Below are 23,491 nucleotides of genomic sequence, written 5' to 3'. Positions count from 1 at the left end.
GGTAAGTTAAATTTAGCTTTTTTCCTTGTACAGAACCGTTTTAAATCCTTTCAGACCATAAAAATATGAGTATTGCATTACTATGGTGTATCCTTATATTACTCACCAGATTAAGGGTGTAGATAGCAAGTGTACACATTTATTAAAACCATGTGAAAACTAATTTTCAGAGTTACGGACACTTCAGACTTTCCAACAACCTCCATTCCCAAGGTGTTCGTAATTCTGAGGTTCTGCTGTAATGATTTCTTGCTACTATCCACCCTTAACTGTCTATCCTTTTGCATGTTTATATATCTACATCTTTATCCTTTGTAGTGTTTATTTAATATTAGTTTGGATTAGTAAAACAAACCTTTTCAGTGTGCTCCATCCACAATCTGCTAAATACATCTGAAAGAAAAGTGTTTCTTTTTTCATCATAGAAACATGCATAGGATTTCTGGCTTGGGAGGCTTGCACAAACTCCATACACTATAAAAAAAAGAGATATCGGAGATGCATTATAATTCTTATACTGCAGAAATGAAGAACAGTTTAGTACTTAAACACATTTATTTAAATTTCCAAATGTAGGGATGGAAATACAACTCCCATTGCATAGCAGTTTGATCCATTCCTGGTTTTACTATCCATTTCTTAAGACACACCTGAGCTTATTACCTATACACTGTGGCTAATCAAGCTTGTAGTAAAACCTGGAATGGGTGAAGCTGCTGTGGAATATGGCTCTTATTTCCATCCCTGAAATGATTATTAAAAGGCAACATACTACTGCTGCTATTTATTTTTCTTCCAAAATCCTCAAAACTCGGTAAAGAATTAGTTAAGGAGGAGTTAAGTTATTTTGTGAATGGAAGTAACAAACAACAAGCTCTTTGCATGATGTTCAATACTGTCCATTTAAAAGGAAACCTTAGTAAGTGTTACAGTAGATTAATTTGAAGTATACATCAATTAAGAATACGCTCAATACTTGTGGATATTGGTTATTATACATGATTAATCCATGTTAGCATTAGGGTTAAGTAAGTATTATTGTTTGCTTCATTATAATGTAATAGTAAGTCTGTGGCAGGGCTCAGACCCTGCACATATAAATTGTGAGTTTTTGTGTTTGTTTGGTGTTCTTTGAGTTGAATTTGTTTGGCAGGGATGGGGTTAAAATCCCATCCCTGCAAAACATATGCGTGGAATGTGGCCATTCTCAATTGGTTAATTGATTGCCAATTGGGGATGGCCACCTGTATATAAGATGAGCTGAAAACCAGTTCATTTAATTCTCCAACTAGGACGAGCAGACTGTGTTAAGTCAAGAAGCTGCAGGATCTGGTAAAAAGTGCAGTGCAGTGCAGTGCAGTGCAGTGCAGTGCAGTGCAGTGCAGTGCAGTGCAAACTGGAACCTACGTTTAGTTGTGTAAGTGAGGCTAGGTTCCTGGAGCGGGATCTGCCTGTGTAGGGGGAGTAGCACATGGCCCAACTACATTTAGTTTGTTAGCTGTATTTTTGTTCAGTGTTTTATTTTGAATGTTTTGTTTAAGCAACACCACTCCAACTATGAGTAACACCATTGCTGGTAGCTTGGTGGTAGCGCATGCTATTGCTATCATGTGAACCCTTTAGGCATGACAGTGCTCATACAAACACCATGATATCATGTGGACCCTTTAGGCATGACAGTGCTCATACAAACACCATGCTGCCACACACCGGACGTATCAGTGGCAGTTGGCTGGTTTGAACAGCATGTATCTGACACCCTCCATCTCCCCCAATCTGAACATTATTAAACCTCTAAGGCCATTCTGAAGAACAAATGTCAGTACTGATTTCCAGCTCCTCCACCATCCCTGAATGAAATAGTAAAGACATGAAAACTAACCATTGATGCTTTCTGGCAGACTGTTGAGCATTGAACCAGAGTGGCAGCTTTCAACAAAAACCGCCATCTAAAATATTTCAAAGTAGATTCATGAGATTATTAAACTAAAATAACAAAATAAAATATACAAATTTAGTGTTATTTTATTGTATACCTACCTTTGAAAATCTCTTATTTCTTGACATTTCTCCAATGGTATTAATTAAGTCTGAGGTGTATAACTAGAATGAAAATACTTTAATTAAAATAATAGTAATACAAATACTCAATAAATTGAAACGAAAAGTTACTTACATGGGTTTTAGGAAATGAAAAGATCCCTTGGCTGCCATGGTCTGATAAGTAGATAAAAATGGTATCATCACATCCACTGTGGTGACAAAGAAAAATATAATAATAATAATAATAATAATAATAATAATAATAATAATAATAATAATAATAATAATAATAATAATGTTTGCATTATTACAAAATAATTAAAGGAATAAACAAAAAGGCTGATTTTCAAAAATAAAACCAATCACACCAGCTTATCCTTCAAGACAAAAATCTGTATATATGATGAAAGCCAGGTCCTTACTGGAGAGATTAAGACGATATAATTCATCATTTATCTTATATATATATATATATATATATATATATATATATATATATATATATATATCCGAGCATTTTGTTGGCCTTCCTTATAGCTTCCCCACATTGTCTAGATGAAGACATTTCTGAGTCAAGATAAACTCCTTGATCTTTTTCATAGATTCCATCTACAATTTCATTATCTCCCATATGGTATTTATAATGGACATTTGTATTGTCTGCATGCAGTACCTTATACTTTTCTATATTAAATGTAATTTGCCATGTGTCTGTTGTTTATTTAGCTGACGCCTTTATCCAAGGCGACTTACAAGGGTGTGTGAACTATGCATCAGCTACAGAGTCACTTACAACAACGTCGCACCCAAAAGACGGAGCACAAGGAGGTTGAGTCACTTGCTCAGGGTCACACAGTGAGTGAGTCAGTGAGTGAGCCAGGAACCTCCTGGTTACAAGCCCTTTTCTTTAACCACTGGACCACACAGCCTCCTTACCTCCACATACCTCCTTAGGTATATCCTATAATTCAAGGATTGTATTGATTTTAATTTTACTTATGTAAACACATATTTTACTGCAGGTGTGCCATACCCACCAGGAATGTACAGTATTTACACAATATGCATGATTATAAATTCAGTCAGATTTCCATTGGCTTCAGACAGACATGACTTACAAAGCATGCTGGGTTCCAGAATACTCAAGTTCCGGATTTATTTCAATAGGGATTGGTCAGGACCACAAAATGATGCCAGTATGTAGAGGGACTGGATTAGACAAGTCTTAATGTGCAGGTCCTACAATGCTTGAATGAATGTATTTTATACCACGTTAAATTGATACACCCCCTACAGTTGAATTTTTGTTTAATACCATGTAATTGGGCAACATTGTGAATTTTTATTTTAATACCAACATTTATCCCAGAATTTAGATTTCATCTACCCCATAGTTAACTCTGACCAATACTTTAAGAGCAGTACAGATACCAGGACCAGAGGAAGCACAGCTGGGAATTAAGTGGAAATAGACTTTGATAGGGAAGGAGACAATTCTTCACACAGAGGGGTGAGGGTATGGAATGGGTTACCTAGTCATGTTGTTTGAAGCAGAATAGATGGGCTAAATGGCCTCCTCTCGTTCGTAAGTGCATAATTAGTATGGTGCTAACTACAGGCACTTCACACAGCACTCCACTGAACTGAAATCGTTATAATAGCTACTTTTTAACATGTACTGTACGATTTTGCTTTGCTATATGGTTAACAGTAGTTTGTATATTTATTTTACTAGGTCATATGTACCAAATGTTTTTAATGTTAACATTCAATACCTTTAGTGCATACTTTAATGCAATGCCTGACTTCAGAATTTTTAGCATAGCTCCTAAAATGAATAAAACACAACTTTAGAGTCCTGTGACAGAGACGATTGATTCTTGGTGTTAAATCTCCCTCCCGACCTGTGAGGGCGCTGTGTAAAGGGAACAGCGTGCCCTGGACTGGATGGCCAGATAATTCATTCCCAGGGTTAGATGGAAGTCGGCAATCTAGAAAGGGGCGGAGCTACGGTCCACTAAATCATCGTCCCGGAAGGGAAACAATGTGGCAGCCGCGGATAGGAGGAGCGGTTGCACTCGTTAGCCAAGGGGTAATGATTAATGGTACAAAAGGAGAAGAAGCAAAGTGATCTGTTCCTTTGTATGGTTAAAACCTGAACTGGAAGGAGAACCCATATTGTTATCATGAGTGTTTTGTTTGTTTTTGTCATGTCTAAAGAAGCACTTTGTTTGTTGTTATAGATAGCTAAACACAATCTGGAGCTGTCGCTAAAGGCCAGTAGTTACCTGGACAACACTGCACTATTGTTCACGATTCACTGTATTTGCACCATGAGCACTATAGCACTCACTGTGGACTTGTGATTGTGTTTGTGTTCCATGTGGGTGTTAAAGATCAGGATTAAAATGGAGCAACACACGCCGCTGTATTGCCTGTTGTCATTATTATTATTTACTGTCTTTTGTCATCAGACTTGGGATTGTACAAATAAAACAAATTATTGTACAAATTATTGATCACCGCAGCACCCCTGCACCTGCACACTGTTAACCACATTGCCACAAGCACCTCATTTAAATATCTGAGTAATTTGTTTCTGGTATGGTAACTTTATTTCCAAAAAATGTTAATTATGATTTTTTTTACTTGGAAAGAACCAGGAAATTCTGTAAAACTCACAATCTCTTTCCTTTAAAGCAGGTGATAATGGGCAGCTCCACAATTCCAGAGGTACATTTCAAACACTTTAAGATGTTGGTAATCATTAGTATAATCATGAAGTGGCTTTTTACTTGGGCATAGTATGTCAATCAGTTAGGACTGTAATTCAGATAGAAGAAATTTGTCCACCTTTCTTGTTAAGGGAGAAATGCTCATAAAATACCATGATGTTGGACGTATTCAGACTAACTGACTTTTTCATTCACGCTCGGATGGTATCAAAGCATCTGTGATGTTTGAGGGCTGTTTTCCTTCCTGTACATTACTACTATTGTAGGCTATATTTACAACGATAAAAAAGGTACTGGTACGCTGTTGTAGTATCTTTGTCATCCTCCATCTTTATCATTTTTTTTGGCACAGGGCCAAAAATGTATAGCAAAAGCATTAAAAAAATGTGATGTAAGTTATTGGATTTATGTCTGCAGTGACATTGTTTAAGGACATTGCAAAAGTAAACTTGCAAAAGTAAACTTCCAATATTGTTACAGGTGATTATTACACATCCAAATAAAGAAAACATTTCTTTACTTACCGAAAACATTTTAAAAATTATAAATAAACCAAAGGACTTTGAGAAAAAGTAGTCTATCCTGCTGCAGTCACTTTTCTCTGCTACATAATTGAGACATTGAGAAAGTTGTATTCTTTGTCACTGACTGTTTCATAAGAATATAAGAACATTTACGAACGAGAGGAGGCCATCCAGCCCACCTAAACTCAGCTGACTGATCTCAAACCTTAGTCAAGTTGGGTCTTAAAGGATCCAAGTGATTATGCCTCAACTATATGAGAAGGTATCCCATTCCATCCCCTCACCACTTTCTGTGTAAAGAAGTGACTCCTTCACACTGTCCTGGTTTCTGTACTGTGCTTAAAGTAATGGTTTGGGTTAACCATCTCAACTCCTTTGAAGATTTTAAAGACTTAAATCATGTCCCCCTTGTTTCTTCTTTGTTCCAAGCTGAATACAACAAGTTTTAAATGCAGTAGAAAAAAAATAGACCTACCTCTCTATAACTTTTTTAGTTCCTCTCTTGTGACAGCTGATTCATCTCCACGGAGTACTGCTAGAAAATTATCTGCAGACACGTCCTGAAAGATATTACAAATTAGAACTAGCAGGATGTTGTACACCTGCAGCAGCAGCAAAATAAATAAAAATAAAAATAAAAACTGACTGTAGCTAGGTAAGGGATAACACACGACAGGGCGTGCATTGTGTTGCATTAACATATGGCTGTAGTTGGGTGGCAGGCACGGAGTGAAGCTGAGTCAACCAACGAAGCTGTATGTTAATGAAACACAACGCAAAAGCCCTGGAGTGTGTTAGTCTGCTTGTAAAACAGATACAATAAAAAAATTTAAAAATAAAACCTTTTTTTATTATTTCAACGTTTCCATTTATTGTAAAATGTTCCACTAGGAGGAGCAGTAGAAAGTGTTTCCTCCTCTTTATCCTTGAGTTTTGTGGGAGGACCCACAGATGAAGATGTTGAAATATTGCTTCCAATACAACCTAAAAAACTGAACTCCACTGCTTTTAGTTTTGAGCCGAAGCAGACCAGTAGGTTCTTAAACTGGATTCTGATCTGTGGCCAGTAATCGACATTATTTCTCACGCCTCCAAGCCAGCTTTGTTCAGTAGATGCACAGCAGTGCTTCTAATGCTGTGGTCTATATAGCGATGAGAGAGCGCTGCTTCCAGCAATAAGTGAGGCATCATTGAAGCCAGGTGATTTACTCCCATTGTTTTTGGAGTATACCAGATAGCTTCATCTGGGACTTTGGCGAGGGTGAAGGAAAAAACTGCCAGCATTAGGGGGCATTTTAACTCAAACTCATTAAAAGTCTTCAACAGCCAATCAGCGTGTAGAATCAGAACATTCTGTTTTATAAGTATGCAATAAGACGAGACAGGGTGTCCGTATACACCCAACATACGGATGCCTTGGGGCTTTGTGAGACTCGAGGAGAAGCCAAGGGCCTCCAACCCCAGAGAAGTTATGTCGAGATCATAAGATCATTTATCTCATGATCTTGTTTCATGAGATAATTTATCTCAGAATTTCAGTACAAGTCGTTTTGTCGAGATCACGAGATAAATTATAATAGCCACAGTGCAGTGACTTGACAAACAAGAACATGACAGAGACAACTTGCTCTTAAGTGTACTGTCATTCTTGATATGTATTTTTGTATACAACTGTAAGTCGTCCTGGGTAAGGACGTCTGCTAAGAAATAAAATAAATAAATAATAATAATGTATTCAGTTATATTGTGATAAAGGCTTAACACAGCTGGAAACTGTTTCATGTCTGTTAGTAATTCATGGATACCACATCAGTGTATGCCATCTTAGACGTATGCTTGCAAGGCTTGGTCTTTTCAGACGCATATAATTGAGTAAACACCACCCAAGTCTTTGCCGTGTTGCTTGCACCTGTGTGCAGGTCAACAGTCAATGATCTTCTCGTGATGTCAAAAAAAACGGTAGTCATTACTTAGGTTTTCTCGAGATATTGAGATAAATGACCTAACATCACATAACAAACATAACGAAGATTTTTTATTTTCTTCCCCATGGCTTCAACTAGCTGGCATAGACTGTAATTGCATTATACATGCAAATAATTTAAAAAACACAGCTTAACACACACTGATGATAAACTAATTTGGGTGCAGCTTGATGTTGTTGGACAGTGGATTTTGCTTAGAAATAGTTGATGTTGTGCTTTAGTCTTTCTAACACTTTGAATTCACTGTCAATTTGGGGGTGATGTCTTGTGTAAAGGCGTGATGTACTGTCGTTGAGGTTCGACTCTCAGGTGTTTACAGTGAACCAAGACATGGCATTAGGTATGTTAAATATCCCTTCTGGTAATGTCACCCTCCACTTCTTATAAAACCGTTATATACTTAGTTACAGCAATTACCCCCCCCATTGTAAAAGTATATTGGTTGAGGCAGCAAACCAGTTGAATATCCAGGTAATGTCCATCTTTTTTTTTTTCCCTTTGTAGCCAAAATGTTATGTTATTGATAAACTACTGATACAGCCTAGATCGTTGTGCCTATTTATGCTTTGAATTGATGTTAAAAGGTGTTGCATGGACTGTGATCCTTTACAAAAGAGAAACTATAGTCCTTAGAAAATAAGCTAACCATACACACTAGACACTACAAATTCAGTGAATACCCAGTTCAGACTGTTTTGTCAAAAATTAAATACCAGTTTTTTGCCTTTTTCTGTTTAGTTAAATTACTTACTGTTTTGCCATTCTTACCAATAAATAAATAGCAAGAGCATACGCTACAGCAACTGATGTCATTTGTAAGTGACACTGCAACAGCAGTTGTGATGGAGAGCTCACCACCTAGTCGCTAAGTCACTTTGGATAAAAGTGTCTGTTAAATGATTCATTACTACTAATAAAATAACAATATTGTTCTGTATACGTTAGTCTGAGATCCAGCGTTAAGGCATAACTTTAAAACACCATGATCACAAGGGGGGGTTAGTGTCTCAAACCACTCAAACCCATCTTGCTACGGTCAAGAAATAAATTATATACAAAGTTAAATAGGAGTAGCCATTGTAAGAGAGGGTACAAATTTAATTCAGATATCCGCAAACTCTTTAACACCTCTCCCTTCCCCGCACCCCCCCTGCTCCAACCCCTACACCCACTGCTTCCCCTACTAACTCACCCTCCTTCTCCACCTTCTCGCCCCTCTCAGACTCTGACCTCTCCACCCTGCTCCAGGGTCACAAACCCACCACGTGTGCCCTGGACCCCCTCCCCACTCACCTCTTTCAAGCTGCTGCTCCTGCTCTACTTCCCTTCATCTCCTCCCTTCTCAGCACCTCTCTCCTTTCTGGTCTCTTTCCCTCTGACTTCAAACAAGTCTCTATCACTCCCCTCCTCAAGAAACCTACCTTTGACCCCACCTCCCTCCAGAGGTACCGTCCTGTCTCTCTCTTACTCTTCCTCTCCAAAACCCTCGAGTGGGCTGTACACCGCCAGCACTCTGCTTTCCTGTCCAACCACTCTCTGCTCGACCTCTCCAATCTGGCTTCCGCTCTGCACACTCCACTGAAACCGCCCTCCTGTCTGTCACCAACTCACTGAAGTCTGCCCGAGCTGCCTCTCTCTCCTGTCCTAATTCTCCTCGACCTGTCTGCTGCCTTTCACGCTGTTGATCACTCTATTCTACTATCATCTCTCGCTGACCTGGGGATCTCTGGCACTGCTCGGGCCTGGTTCTCCTCCTACCTCTCCAACCGCACTTACCAGGTAACCTAGCATGGAGCAACCTCCACACCTCACCCTCTCTTAACTGGAGTCCCCCAAGGGTCAGTCTTGGGTCCTCTCCTGTTCTCTCTCTACACCCGCTCCCTGGGCCCCCTCATCGCATCCTATGGTTTCTCATACCATTTCTATGCTGATGATGCTCAGATTTTCCTCTCCTTCCCCACCTCTGACTCCACCACCTCCTCCCGTATCTCTACCTGTCTGTCTGCTATTTCCTCCTGGATGCACTCGCATCACCTCAAACTCAACCTCTCTAAATCTGACCTCCTTTTCTTTCCCTCCTCCTCCCCCTCCTCTGATCTCTCTATCTCTGTTCCTCTGGAATCTACCACACTCTCTCCCTCTTCCTCCGCTAAGAACCTTGGAGTCACCCTGGACCCCTGCCTCTCGCATTCTCAGCACATCTCCACTCTGGCACGCACTTGCCAATTCTTCCTGAGCAACATCCGAAGAATCCGACCCTTCCTCACCAACTACGCCACCCAGCTCCTGGTCCAGGCCTTGGTACTCTCCCGCCTAGACTACTGCAACTCCCTCCTGGCTGGCCTCCCTGCGTCCACCACCCGTCCGCTCCAGCTCATCCAGAACTCCGCTGCCCGCCTGGTGTTCTCTCTGCCTCGCTTCTCCCACGCAACTCCACTACTCCGCTCACTCCACTGGCTCCCGATCACCGCTCGCATCCAGTTCAAGACTCTTGTACTAGCCTACAGATGCCTTGACCAGACTGCACCCAGCTACCTCCAGACCCTCATCTCTCCCTACACCCCCTCCCGATCTCTCCGCTCCTCCTGCACTAGAAGACTGGCTCTACCTCCTCTACGCTCCCCTGCCTCCAGAGCCCGCTCCTTCTCCACCCTCGCCCCGCAGTGGTGGAATGACCTTCCTACAGATGTCAGGACTGCCCAGTCCCTGACCACATTCCGGCGCCTCCTCAAGACTCATCTCTTCAGAAAGCACTCCTCTGTTTTTCCCCTGAGACACTTATCGCCCTTCCTTAAATGCGCTTTACTTGCTCTTATCTGCCCCCTATTTTACTGTATTTAATCCTGTACTTCAGAGTACTGTAATCTGCCAAGTGTTTAATCTGTAGTATTTTGTATTTAATCATATCCTGATGTAACTATCACTGACACTGTTATCTGCTGTATTATTGAATCTTATTTTGTCACACTTGTACTTGCTTGAACCAAGTCATTGTATTTATCTTGCTCTTAATTGTATTATTACTTGTACTGTGATATTTGAATTGTATTTGCTTACGATTGTAAGTCGCCCTGGATAAGGGCGTCTGCTAAGAAATAAATAATAATAATAATAATAATTGTAGCTTACATCTCCAGTGTAATTCTTAGGAACTCCCTGGTAAACATTTTCCCCACGAGGTACATTAATGACAACACCTTTACAAGGATTGCTGTTGGGGAAAGAAAGTTTCAAAACATTAATTTATTAATACACCTAACTAAATTATTAGTTTATTAATTTACATTATAAACAGAATTTTAAATGTAATGTAAAATATTTCCAGTTTCCCCAATTATAATGAAAAATAGTTATCTGGTCCAGGCTGGACCCTGGCTTGATTTATGCTACGGAGAATTGAAAAATACTACTAATATAATACAATAATAATACAATTTAATCTTCAAGGCTTACAGTTTACAACTTAAACTGCCACATTCAGGTCCCTATCATAGAGGAAGATGTACATGTATTATTGTTATTATTATTACTGTTGTTGTTGTTAGACACAGTGGAAATGTTGAATCACACATTTGGTTGTCAGTAACTGTAGCAGTGTGGCAGGGTGAAAGCATGTGTGTGTGTGTGTGTGTGTGTGTGTGTCAGTGTGTGTGCGTGTGTGTGTGTGTGTGTGTGTGTGTGCATGTGTGCATGTGTGTGTGTGTGCGTGTGTGGAATATTCGGTTGGCAGGGAGGGGAGTAAATTTCTCCCTGTCAAAACACGTGGGAATGCGGCTGGAGCCGTCAGTTTGAATACATGATTAAATGAGTATGCTAGCCACAGGTGTATGATCACAATCACATTCCGTGCTGTGATTACGTCCGTGTCCGTGTCCGTGTCAGTGTCCGTGTCCATGTCCGTGCCAGTGTCCGTGTCCGTGTCAGTGTTTGTGTTTGTTTAGTTGAGTTTTTGTGTTTGTTTGTTGAGTTTTTGTATAGCCTGTTATTTTGGCCCGTGTGTTTGTTTATGTGTTTTGTTCTGTTAATGTTTAGTGTTTCCTTATTTTTATTTGTTTATTAAATGTGCGCACCAGCGCTTAAACCTGCAAGCTCTGCCTTCCTGGTCAAAACAGCCTTGCCAGTGACATCATCCTTGCCACAGTAACATAAGCATTGTATGTAAAAAAAGGATTTTCCAAGGTTCCGTACCAAATTTCCTTGAGATGGACCAGAGAGCCAATGGACTAACGTTGACTAGGCTCGAACCACTACATCCCTTAATGTAACATTCTTTGAAATTACATTGATCTCCAGTTACTTCTGTATTGTATAATGCAAGCAGCAATGCACAATAGGGTTATAGATGCACAATATGTGCTTACATAAACATTGGAATTTACACGATAGTAGTGTTTTTCCTTGTGTTTTGTTTATGACAGCACAAAACCAAACCAGTTTTAACATTAACATTACTGTTTATAACTTCCACTAGCAATTATGAGAACTTTTGAATACTTACTCTTCATGATAGGCAATGTCGTCATACATCATAACCACTATCTGCTCATCTGGAATTCCATTTTTTCGTGCAATGTGATATGCATGGCAAACATCAGCCTATGGTAGAAGATTTAGTCAATTAATACGAATTAAAAATATAATCCCAGCCAGTGTTCTCCTCCATCAAAAGTAATGCTCCAACTTCTTTACCACGTTCAGTACTTTTACCTGATACAAATGAATTAAGGGATAACCTGGCCTGGGCCTAATGGTTAAGTCCGTTATACTAGTCGTAGTACAGTATTTATTTAATTATGCAGTTCATACTGGAATACAAACTGCTGCTTACATTTCTGTGTCGACTGCTATCCACAGAGCAGTTTGTGTCTCAATGTTATAATGTTATATGTAGCTTGTTTGTTTAACCTAACAAAGCTGTGGGTATACAGTTCACAAATCAAATCTGCAAAGGATGAGTGTCAATTAGGACCCAATTTGACCCATGCATTTACTGGAAAATAGAATGTTCCCTACAAGGAGTTGTTCTTTTGTGCAAGATCAGCGTGGGTTGTAGTGCACAGTGTTATAGCATTTACGATTCAGGAATAACCTTATTTGTGTTTGTTTATGTTTCTTAAATTGAAGGAACACAGATTAAGAACATCTGTCCGGATGAAATGATTGCTAAAATCATTGATTTTTATACTGGTCAGACATTGTATTGTGCTTTATGTTTTTATATAGCCTACACCTTATGCTAGAAAAATAATTATCAATATTTGTTCAAATAGTGTATTATAAACCTGGTGTATCATCTCAGCCAATCAGGAACCTACAGGTAGATGCGCTTTAAAGCTAACAGGAGTTTAGAATCTTGAAACTCGCTTTAAAAGACTACATATATTTCAAGCAGTCTAAGCAATCCAGTCCAAAATATTACTTAAAACACATTTTAAAAATGTCCTCGAGACACTTACATGTTGCCACTGTAAATTTTCAAGCAGGTGCTTATTATACTTATTTATTTGTTAAGTAGTTACCTGTAGAAGGCTATATTTCATTAGATATTTGGAAGATGTACTTATTTATTTCTGAGTCGTACAATAATATAGCATCCTATTTACCCACACGTTGTTCCAGCTGTGTCTTACTTACCTGTTTCATGTCATTGTTTACATTCTGGTACAAGTGCTCTTTATCAAGAGACTTTGGAAGATGCCTATCTCATCTACTGCTTGTGGTGCAGTACATGGGTTTATGTCACATTTTTAATATTAAACTGACAATAATGTAAACAGATTGAAACATTATTAAATATTGAGCATACTTCTCCACAGCCACACGATATGTGTTTTCGAATTAAATGGCTTTTACACAAACATAAACGTATATATCCTCTAACACAGTGCTGACCAATACAGTACATCAAGTAATTCAGTCTATTTTTGTGGATCTCAAACTTTGTGCCCCATTATCCACCATCAATAAAGTCAACAGTAGCTTTAAGTAAATAATAATAATATATTTAAAATAAAACCAGAGGCAGAAGAAAAGCATCCATGCAAAATGGCACGGAGGCTCCACTACTTCACATCAGTAAACAGGCCTACATACTTCTTATTGTATTATGCAAGCACTATTCAAAACTATTTAGGTTTATGGTGGGTATTTTTGTTCATTAAAAAAAAAAATTGTTCAGATTTGCCCAAAGATCTCCCAGAAATCACTCATATCCACACATGATTTAACACATAATTGCAGGTATTAATTGTTTCCCAATATGTTACATGTGGTTCACAATAAAAAAATCCATTTGGGACACGACTACATTACAGAAGCTAATTGTAAAGGCAGTATTGAAAGAGTTCAATGAAATATATTATTCTCTTACCCAAGGTTTCTAATTCTTGTCTTGTTTCTGTTTTTGATCACAACATTTATTTAAAAAAAGTTTATATCTCAAATATTTTTCTTGTATATGTGCATTGTTCTTGTAATAAAAATTTCAAAGATGGCATTGTGCACATGTTGCTGTGAAACCCACCATTCAAACACGACACTCTAGTGACATCTTAGGCAAAGTTACACATATATAATATACAAATACGGACTGGAGTTGAGGTTCATGGTGGAAAGCAATTGTCCCAGAGGGGGATATAGTGTCCTCAAGGGAATTATATTGTCCAAAGTCGAAGGCTGAGGGCTGTATTGTCCCCTGGAGGACACTATATTGTAGGCACAATTGCCTGGAACTAATAACTATTTTTGATATAAGTACATAGCTGGACTAATCTTTTGGATTCACTCTTGAGCACACAGTATGCAGGGCAGCATGTGAACTATGGACTGGAGCAACTTCCGAGCACCCAACACAAAGGAGGGGGTAGTGAGCTTTTGACCAGTGGACTTTAACTGAACCTGACACAAAGGAGGGGGTAATGAGCCTTTGACCAGTGGACTTTAACTGAACCAGACACAAAGGAGGGGGTAGTGAGCTCTCTGACCAGTGGACTTTAGAAGGAAGTCATAATTAGATCATTTATTCATCCCATGTAGGGTGAGGCAATCCATTGTCCAAAACAATGGAAGACAGTTGTAGGGGTAATGTATCGGTCTTTACGTGAAAGTCCTATAACAACTGTTAACTTGCAGCAAGAACTTTGAATTTGTTTCCGATTTGGTTCCCGAATTGGTTTCTGTGTCTAACATGGCTTCATAAGAGAAGATAGCATTAAGCTTTATACCTCTTGACTGCAAGAAGATTCTGTACCCTGCAATAAATGAATGTCCAAGAAAGCTCTGTGTTCAGAACTCCTGCTGATAGGAAAAAGAGACACCTGCGAGTCGGTTTATCAAGAGAATCATTCCTGGCTCGGATACAAGCTTCTGTTTTCAGTCGTAACCACAGCATATTGAAACTTGTCTGTCTTTGTGGCGAAGGATCCAAGGAAAGAAGGAACACACGGGAGGTGTGTGAAACCCCAACTTGGGTTTGAAGATAAAGGAGCCCCAACTTGGGTCTGAAGATTTGTTGCAACAAAGTGAAAACTGAACTACAATAGAAGATTTATTCTACAGACTTTTTGGTCTTCATCAAGGAACCGTTGAGTATAAAATTCATTACCTTTCCCTTGTGGAATTAAAGTAATTAATGGTAATTGCAAACACATAAAAGTGTTTGTAAACATAAAATAGTTATCTTAATTTGCGCTTTTAATGCTTGTATGAAAAGCCTCAGAGTTTGAACCTTGCTAAAAAGTAACTAAGCTGCTTAACTCATATTTTCATATGAAGTGCTTGTTTGAAGGTATATTTGTGTAATTGATATTAAACAATTGTAGTCCAGCCTTAGCTGTGATATGTTATTAGAGGACTTAACCAAGGTTTGTTTGCATGTAAGTGATAGATGCATTGTGTTTAACTAGGGTTACACTGCCTGTAAGCGGTAGACGCAGGGAGACACTGTCTGTGTAATTCAGCTGGGGGTGACGTCATCACATGCTGACAGGTCCGCGCAGCCTGGACTGAGATTGAGACAGAAGAGTTAGTGCATTGTGTTAGAATGAAATGTGGAACCTATACTTAATCCTACACATAATTTACAATATATATATATAATATATAATAATATTTATATATATATAACTTCTTGTGCTGTGCGCTTCTGTAAAATGTTTTCTTCTATGTTTATTTATCTACGTTGTTCAGTTGCTTTTGCTCATCTGATAATAAACCGACTTCTGTTGAAAAGTTAAAAAATGTATTGTTATCGTTTCAGTTTTATAAATGTGTCTGTTCAGATGTTTATTTATTTACATTTTCTTGTTTATATTTGTAAATTAAATGTTCATATATATATATATATATATATATATATATATATATATATATATAATATTTAATATGCTTCGGTTATTCACATGTTTATGTAACATACTCAAAAAAATAACTAATTACATCCGACTGTTTTCCCTTTCGTTATACTATTTATAGTCATAAAGACTGCTACGGGGCTTCTAGGTATGAGTATATCTCCGGGTCTTCTAGTATTAAAGGCAGAGTGCTATATTGTCCAGAAGGGAAGAGTTGAGTTCTACAGGTGTTGTCTGAAGAGGTGTGTCTTGGGGATGCGCCGGAAGGTGGTCAGGGACAGGGCAGTCCTGACATCCGTAGGAAGGTCATTCTACCGCTGCGAGGCTAGGGTGGAGAAGAAGCGGGCTCGGGAGGCAGGGGAGTGTAGAGGAGGTACATCCAGTCTTCTAGTGCAGGAGGAGCGGAGAGGTCGGGAGGGGGTGTAGGGAGAGATGAGGGTCTGGAGGTAGCTGGGTGCAGTCTGGTCAAGGCATCGGTAGGCGAGTATAAGAGCCTTGAACTGGATGCGAGCGGTGATTGGGAGCCAGTGGAGTGAGCGGTGCAATTGAGTAGCGTGGGAGAAGCGAGGCAGAGAGAACACCAGGCGAGCAGCAGAGTTCTGGATGAGCTGGATTGGACAGGTGGCGGACGCAGGGAGGCCGGCCAGGAGGGAGTTGCAGTAGTCTAGGCGGGAGAGTACCAGGGCCTGGACGAGGAGCTGCATGGAGTAGTTGGTAAGGAACGGTCGGATTCTTCGTATATTGCTCAGGAAGAAACGGCAGGTGCGTGCTAGAGTGGAGATGTGCTGGGAGTAGGAGAGTCAGGGGTCCAGGGTTACACCAGGTTCTTGGCTGAGGAGGAGGGAGAGAACGTGATTCCAGAGGAATGGCGATAGAGGGATCAGTGGAGGTGGAAGATGAGGAGGGGGATAAGAGGAGGTCACATTTAGAGAGTTTGAGGTGATGCGAGTGCATCCAGGAGGTGATAGCAGACAGACAGATAGAGATATGGGAAGGGATGGTGGGGTCAGAGGGGGGAAGGAGAGGAAGGTCTGAGCATCATCAGCATAGAAATGGTATGAGAAACCATAGGATGCGATGAAAGGGCCCAGGGAGCGGGTATAGAGAGAGAACAGGAGAGGACCCAAGACGTTGAAGGAATCTGGCAGAATGGGTGGGGTTGGAGAGATGGATATTGAAATCACCTAACAGGACAGTTGGGGTAGACAGAGGGGAGGGAGGAGATAGTAAAAGTCATGAGAAAGTGAGTGAGAGGTCCAGGGGGACAGTACAGTACAATTAGCAGGAGTTAACAGGGAGAGGTTAGTTGGACAGTGTGAAATTCATAGGTGTTAACAGAGAGAGAGAGGAGAGGTCAGAGGGGACAGAAAAGAGTAAGGAGTGAGAGAGGAGAAGACCAGTCCCACCTCCCCGTCCAGTGAGACGTGGAATATGGGACAGGACGTAGAGAGAGGACAGGGCAGCAGGAGTTACAGTGTTATCAGAAGAGAGCCAGGTTTCAATGAGAGCAAGGAATTTGAGAGAGAGGTGGGAGGTAAAGGTAGAGATGAAATAAGCTTTATTAGCAGAGGAGTGACAGTTCCAGAGAGAGTGCAGGAGGGGAGAGAGTGGGAGGGGGGGAGAGGCAGAAGGGTTAGGGGAGCAGCGGTGGAGAGAGGACAGAGGACGGGAGCGAGAGGACAGAATAACAAGAATGTGAGAGACAGTCATAGCAGGACAGGTGAGACAGATAGGTACAGTAGTAGTGGGAGCAGGAGCTGTGGGGGGGAGGGGTACAGACCTGTCTAGTAGTTGGCATCTTCCAGAGCGCTGTTAGGTTCGGATTTTCTCCAAGAGCCTATCCTCGTACTCTCACTTTGCAAGGGAACTGTTTAACAGCTGCTAAACTGTGCTAAAGACAATACTTAAGCAATACAATAGTTTCAATGCACTTCAATGGGATCACACAACTACAAAAAGCTGTGTGGAAACCAATCAAATTGCAAATCAACCTCTATTCAATTTAATCACACTCACAACAGTAGAGTACCTAATTAAAACACCACCTTAATAATGTTACTTAAATATAGCTAATGTAAAGAGTTGGAATGAGGCCTCTAGTAGCCACTGGGAGAGATTTGGAAAAGGTCCTCACTCTACCTGTCCTCGCTCTGACTGCCACAGTTGTGGCCCTTCAACGGCTGGTGCTTAGAACGGCTGGCATTCTAAGACACTGTCAATTTATACTGTCCTACAGGTCTAGAGCTGGTCCATTTTCCACGCTATCTAAATTCACTTCAATCAACTGAATACTTTCGAAAATTAATTCCTTCAACCAGCTAATGTAGTTTCATCAGCAACAAGGATTCAATTGTACTTACCAAAATCATTATTTTCTGCCTGTCTACTGCAAACAGCTAAACACAATCCAAGCAGGTCGGTCGCTAAAGACAACAAAATCGCTATTTTCTCAAATGAGGGTGGGTGGACGATGCTCTGTTTGCCCTGTTCACCACTGTCACAAGCATTTATTGTGCAGGGTGGGGGGTGCTGGTAGTTCTTTTTACCATTACCATACTAATGGTTCTGTGGCGTGGGATCTTGGGATTGGGGGGATGGACGAAGGGGTTTGGTGGCGACCTCTGGGGGGCGGGGGTGTTGAGAGGGATCTCGATGAAACCACTGCTGTGTTTTCTGGTGTAACCTGATTGACCTATTCCCAGTTGATAGGATCTTGCATGACATTGTTTTTTTTCTCTGACCCTATGACAGAAAGGTGGTAAATTTCCCTCCCGACCTGTGAGGGCGCTAAGTAACGGGAACAGAGTACCTGGACTGCTTGGCCTGACGCTTCGTTCCTAGAGTTAAAAGGAAGTCGGTCATTTAGAAAAGGGGCGGAGCTTCTTTACATTAACTCATCAACCCGGAAGGGAAATGATGTCGCAGTTGCGGATTGGAGAAGTGGCTGCAATCGTTTACCAAGGGGTCATGAGTGACGGTATAAGTAGGGGACGAAGTGACGTAATCTGTTCCTTCGTTTTAGTTAATGAAAAGTGAAAAGAACCTGGAAGGACCTGTGTGTTATGTATCCATATCGTGAGTGTTTGTTTGTTTGTCTCTGATTGTGTCTTGTTATTAGTAGACGGCTAACACGTTCCGGAGCTGTCGCCAAAGGCCAGCACTGAACCTGGAACAGCACTGCACTTGTATCACAAATAACTGTATTTGCACCATGAGCACTAATTCACTCACTAATGGAATTGTGTATGTGTTTTGTGTTTCGTGTGGGTGTATAAAGAACGGGACTGTTATTTCGGGACAAACCCGGGGATTACAAATTAAGTAATACACGCCGCTATATTACTTAGCATCATTTATTGTTTACTCTTTGTTTTGCCGTCAGGCACTGGACATACAAACCCATTAAACAACTTTGCACCTGGATTATAATTGTTTGTCTGTTCAATGATCACCTGCACCTGCACACTGTTAACCACTTTGCAACAGACCCGTATATTTATTCTTTACTTTCTTGCAGATCGATCTCTGATTTCTGAATTTGTTTTTGATACTCATGACTCATTGTGGCAAAGTGGCTAGTGAAGGGGAACAGGTGTAGCGGTGATGCGATGCAGGAGTGACAGGCAGACAACAGTATCCAGTGAAAAGGTGCTTTATTTATAATCCAGGTCTGGCGACCGTCAAATAATAAATCCCCGGCTATACACACCAATGTGTAAAGCACGGGGATAACAAAAACAGGGCACAGTCCCGAACAAAAATGAACACACGGTCACCAGTCCTGGGTGAGTGCAGTCGTGCTGGTGCTGAGTGCAAACACAAGTATTTTTTGTGACGGTAGTGCAGTGGTGCTCCGGATTGTGCTAACCCTCGGCGACAGCTCCGGAGGTGTGCTTTAACTGTCTGGTGATGTAAAAACACAAACAATTACAACACAGACAAACACAACACAAAAACACGTAACACGTCTTTCTCTTTTTCTTTTTCTTTTATTATTGAGAGCTCCTCTCTCAGTCCTTCTCTCTACCGAGCTTTACCCGAACGAAGGAAAAGAACAGCGTTACCCTGGCCCCTATATGTAATCCCGCATGATATCTAGGTAAACGGTTGCAGCTGCCTTATTACTTTCAGCTGCCCCTCGTTTACCTGTCAAATCAATACGGTCTTACAACAGAGTCTCGCTTCTTTCCAGGCTGACCCACTTCCCGGTCCCGGAAACGAACTGTCAGGCCAGCCCTTCCAGATACTTCTCCTCCCGTTCTTTAGCGCCCTCACAGGTCGGGAGGAAGATTTATCACCAGAACTCATTGTATTTCTGTCACACTCATATAAAGGTGTTGTCTTGGAATGTGTGGGAGCTTAATTCTCCCAACAAACGGGTTTGCTGTCTTGATCTCTTGCGTAGAAAAAAAATAGATGTTGCCATGATGCAGGGGTCTCACCTTAAATAACAAGACGTTCCTAGATTTGCTAACAGATACTTTTACGTGGCCGCTTCCTCTTTTGCAGATAATAAAAGAAAGGGCTCGCTGATTTTATTACGTTGTAGTTTTCAGATCTCTATCTTGGGTACAGGGGGAGATGGGGAGGGACGAATAATAAAAAATTGCTTTTGTTTCAGTCTACGCCCCAACGATGTTTGATCCAGACTTTTTAAATTAATTGACTAAATTACTATTAGAGCTGTCTGACTTTAGTTTAATTATTGGTGCTGATATGAATTCTGTGATGCACTTGGCTCTTGATAGATCAAGAGTATGCAGACTTTGGCATCCTCCACACTGCAGAGTTTTACATATAATTTCAGTCTAGTTGATGCTTGGTGGGCTTTCAATCCATCAGTTAAGGAATTCACTTTTCTTTCAGCAAGACATAAATCCTTCTCTAGGATTGATTTCATTTTTGTATCAAAATCTCTCTTTTCCAAAATCCATAACGTTGATATTCTACCGATGACTGTGTCAGATCACAACGCTATGTACTGTAAGCTAGTACTTGATGACATACAGAATCGAGCCACACGATGGCGCATCAATACTACTTTATTACAGAACGAATCATTTTGTATTTCATTCCAATCTAATCTGGATGAGTTTCTTGATTTTAATCGTGCTTCAGTGAGTGATCCTCGTATCTTAAGAGATGCAATAAAGGGCTTTATTAGAGACTCATTGTTTGCCTGTAATCTCAATAATTACTGGTTGAGCAAAATTAAAGAGCTGGAAGCCAATGAGCTCTTTTAGAATATGCTCTACAGAGCTCTTTTTCTGAAAGCATTACACTCGCATTCATAGGGCTAGAGCTGGGATACTGTTTGGGATAATCTATGCTGTGCTTCCAAAAACCCTAATCACCAGCTGATCCATTTTAATTTTATTCACAGAATATATCTAACCTCTCGGATACAATGTGTTTATCGATAAAACATAATAGTTTTTGTCATATTCAATAATATGAATGGCAAATGGCATTACAGCACCACTTACCATTAAATAAAATGTGAAATACAGTGTACACTTGTTAAATTTGACTAAGACTGGGAAATGATCAAGGCTAAAACAGCAATCGAGAAAAAAAGTATCCCTATAAGTTGGAGTTAAGTATTCGCTACAAAAAAAGGAATTTCCTATGAAAGCATGACTTAATAAACTACAGACACATACCTGATGCCTATAGTTATCCCAGCCTTTAGATCCTGCGGCAAGCAGTATCCACTGTTTGCTGCTTGATTGTCCCATTCTCGAAATTGCAGCCACAGCTTTCCAATCCAAATGTAATACACTGCAATACAAAGTAAATACATTTCAATGTCACTTCCTGGGTTGTCCTGCCCTTGTATTACAGGGGTTGGGGAATTAAACCTGTGTTGATAATTAGCCATGTGTGGTAGTTGACCAGCGGTGTGTGGTGTCAGTGCAGGAAAGCAGGCAGGAGCAGAAGGGATTGGTGCAAACTCAAGGCTTTTCTTTATTAAGAACAAACAAATACTAAGATCAACACTAAGAACTTGTAAACTATTTACAAATAAAATAGTGAAAACAAAATAAAACCTATAGTAGGTTAGAAATGAACCACACCAAATACATATGAGGCTCAGCAAGGGCAATAAGCTGCTATCCACTTTACCTCTCTGAAAAGAGCTCAAGAACTGAGCAAAGGTGCCAGTAGATATACCTTAACAAAGTGAGGGGGGTATTCTATTAAACTATCAAACAATAAGAATAATAAAGAAACATTACATGTTTATATCAATCATAATTGATATAAGCAATTACATATAATAAATACATACATCATAAACAAATATATGCATAATAGAAATAGTGCTTAAACAAGCACACAAACCTAACCCTACCACACACAAACCTAACCCTAACCCTACCACACAAAAACCTAACCCTAACCCTACCACACACAAACCTAACCCTACCACACACAAACCTCACCCTAATCCTACCACACACAAACCTAACCCTAACCCTACCACACACAAACCTCACCCTAATCCTACCACACACAAACCTAACCCTAACCCTACCACACACAAACCTAACCCTAACCCTACCACACAAAAACCTAACCTTACCACACACAAACCTAACCCTAATCCTAGCACACACAAACCTAACCCTACCACACACAAACCTAACCCTAACCCTAACCCTACCACACACAAACCTAACCCTAACCCTAACCCTACCACACACAAACCTAACCCTAACCCTAACCCTGCCACACACAAACCTAACCCTAACCCTAACCCTAACCGTGCCACACACAAACCTAACCCTAACCCTAACCCTGCCACGCACAAAGCTAACCCTTACTTTGTTACACTTCTTAAGTACTTTATTTTTGGGATACTTGTACTTTTACTCAAGTATGTTTGTTTAGAAAACAGTGTACTTTTTACTCCACTACATTTCCCAGAAGCATCTCGTTACTCGTTCTTTCAGCACACTGACTCTTTCGCTGGCCAGGATTCTGACTGGGTAAAGCAGAGCTGCATGCACAGTGTCTGCTCGCTTTCATGATGACATAGTACATTGATGCCCAACCAGAGACCATTTTGATTTTTAAAATAACCAACCAACAAACACAACGTTTAGCTGCGGAGGATGCATTAGTAGTTTAGAAGAGTAACAGGAATCTACAAGCTGTTTCAAAACAGGATTTCATATTTTTAACATTTGATCCTAGAATTATTTCATGAATTGTGTTTTATTTATGGATAAAGGTTGCGACTAAAATTTAAATTCCTGATTTGAGATTTAAATTAAGCATTTGAGCCCTTAGGAGCGGGCTTAATCGTGTGGTAATGCCCGCCTCGTGCAGTTACATGCCCCAGCCAAAGGCGAGAAGGCTCCTGAGGGCTCAAATGCCATTAGAATACGGATACATTAAACAAAATTAAAAATTACATTTTTCTAATAGTTTTAATCCTGATTTTATGAAGAACTTGTTTTGTTTGCTAAGCGTTTAGCTCAAACAACATCAGCGGTCTGTTCAGGCTCTTTGGTTTAACCCAAGCGGTGGACCCTGTAGGCTACTTCCAGTTGCGGCATAAATAACAATTTAATACAGCACCGTATTTAATTAAAATATTCTACTTACATGCAGCTGTTCGTACTCTGTTTTGTGAAGTGTTTGTTATTGATAACTTTTTTTTTTAAATAGGTGAATGTTTGTACAGCCAGCTAAATATCAGTATGTTAAGCTACTTTCATTCAAAGTGCTATCAGAGAACAGGGACCATGCCTGTGTTACTGCGTGATCTGTTGAAAGAAAGTTATTGAATGTCAGTCTGCATCCATTTGTTTTACAACTTGTGAATAAAACCATAGAGTAGTTGC

At 40.2% G+C, this 23,491-nt stretch overlaps 1 long non-coding RNA gene across 1 annotated transcript; it reads right to left on the bottom strand.

Moving 5' to 3' along the window:
* Positions 1 to 361: 361 nt before the first annotated feature.
* On the bottom strand, positions 362 to 21,428 carry LOC131727832 (uncharacterized). The gene is made up of 8 exons (XR_009322317.1): positions 21,302 to 21,428; positions 11,786 to 11,883; positions 10,417 to 10,498; positions 5,778 to 5,862; positions 2,177 to 2,252; positions 2,041 to 2,103; positions 1,883 to 1,949; positions 362 to 474 (listed from the first exon to the last, which is right to left on the bottom strand). It is a non-coding gene; the product is annotated as an uncharacterized LOC131727832 (long non-coding RNA).
* Positions 21,429 to 23,491: the final 2,063 nt, after the last annotated feature.

This window comes from Acipenser ruthenus, unplaced genomic scaffold (assembly GCF_902713425.1).
Source record: "Acipenser ruthenus unplaced genomic scaffold, fAciRut3.2 maternal haplotype, whole genome shotgun sequence".
Lineage (NCBI taxonomy): Eukaryota > Metazoa > Chordata > Actinopteri > Acipenseriformes > Acipenseridae > Acipenser > Acipenser ruthenus.
Note: the sequence above shows the minus strand (reverse complement) of the source record. Positions and strands in the feature narration are given on the sequence as shown.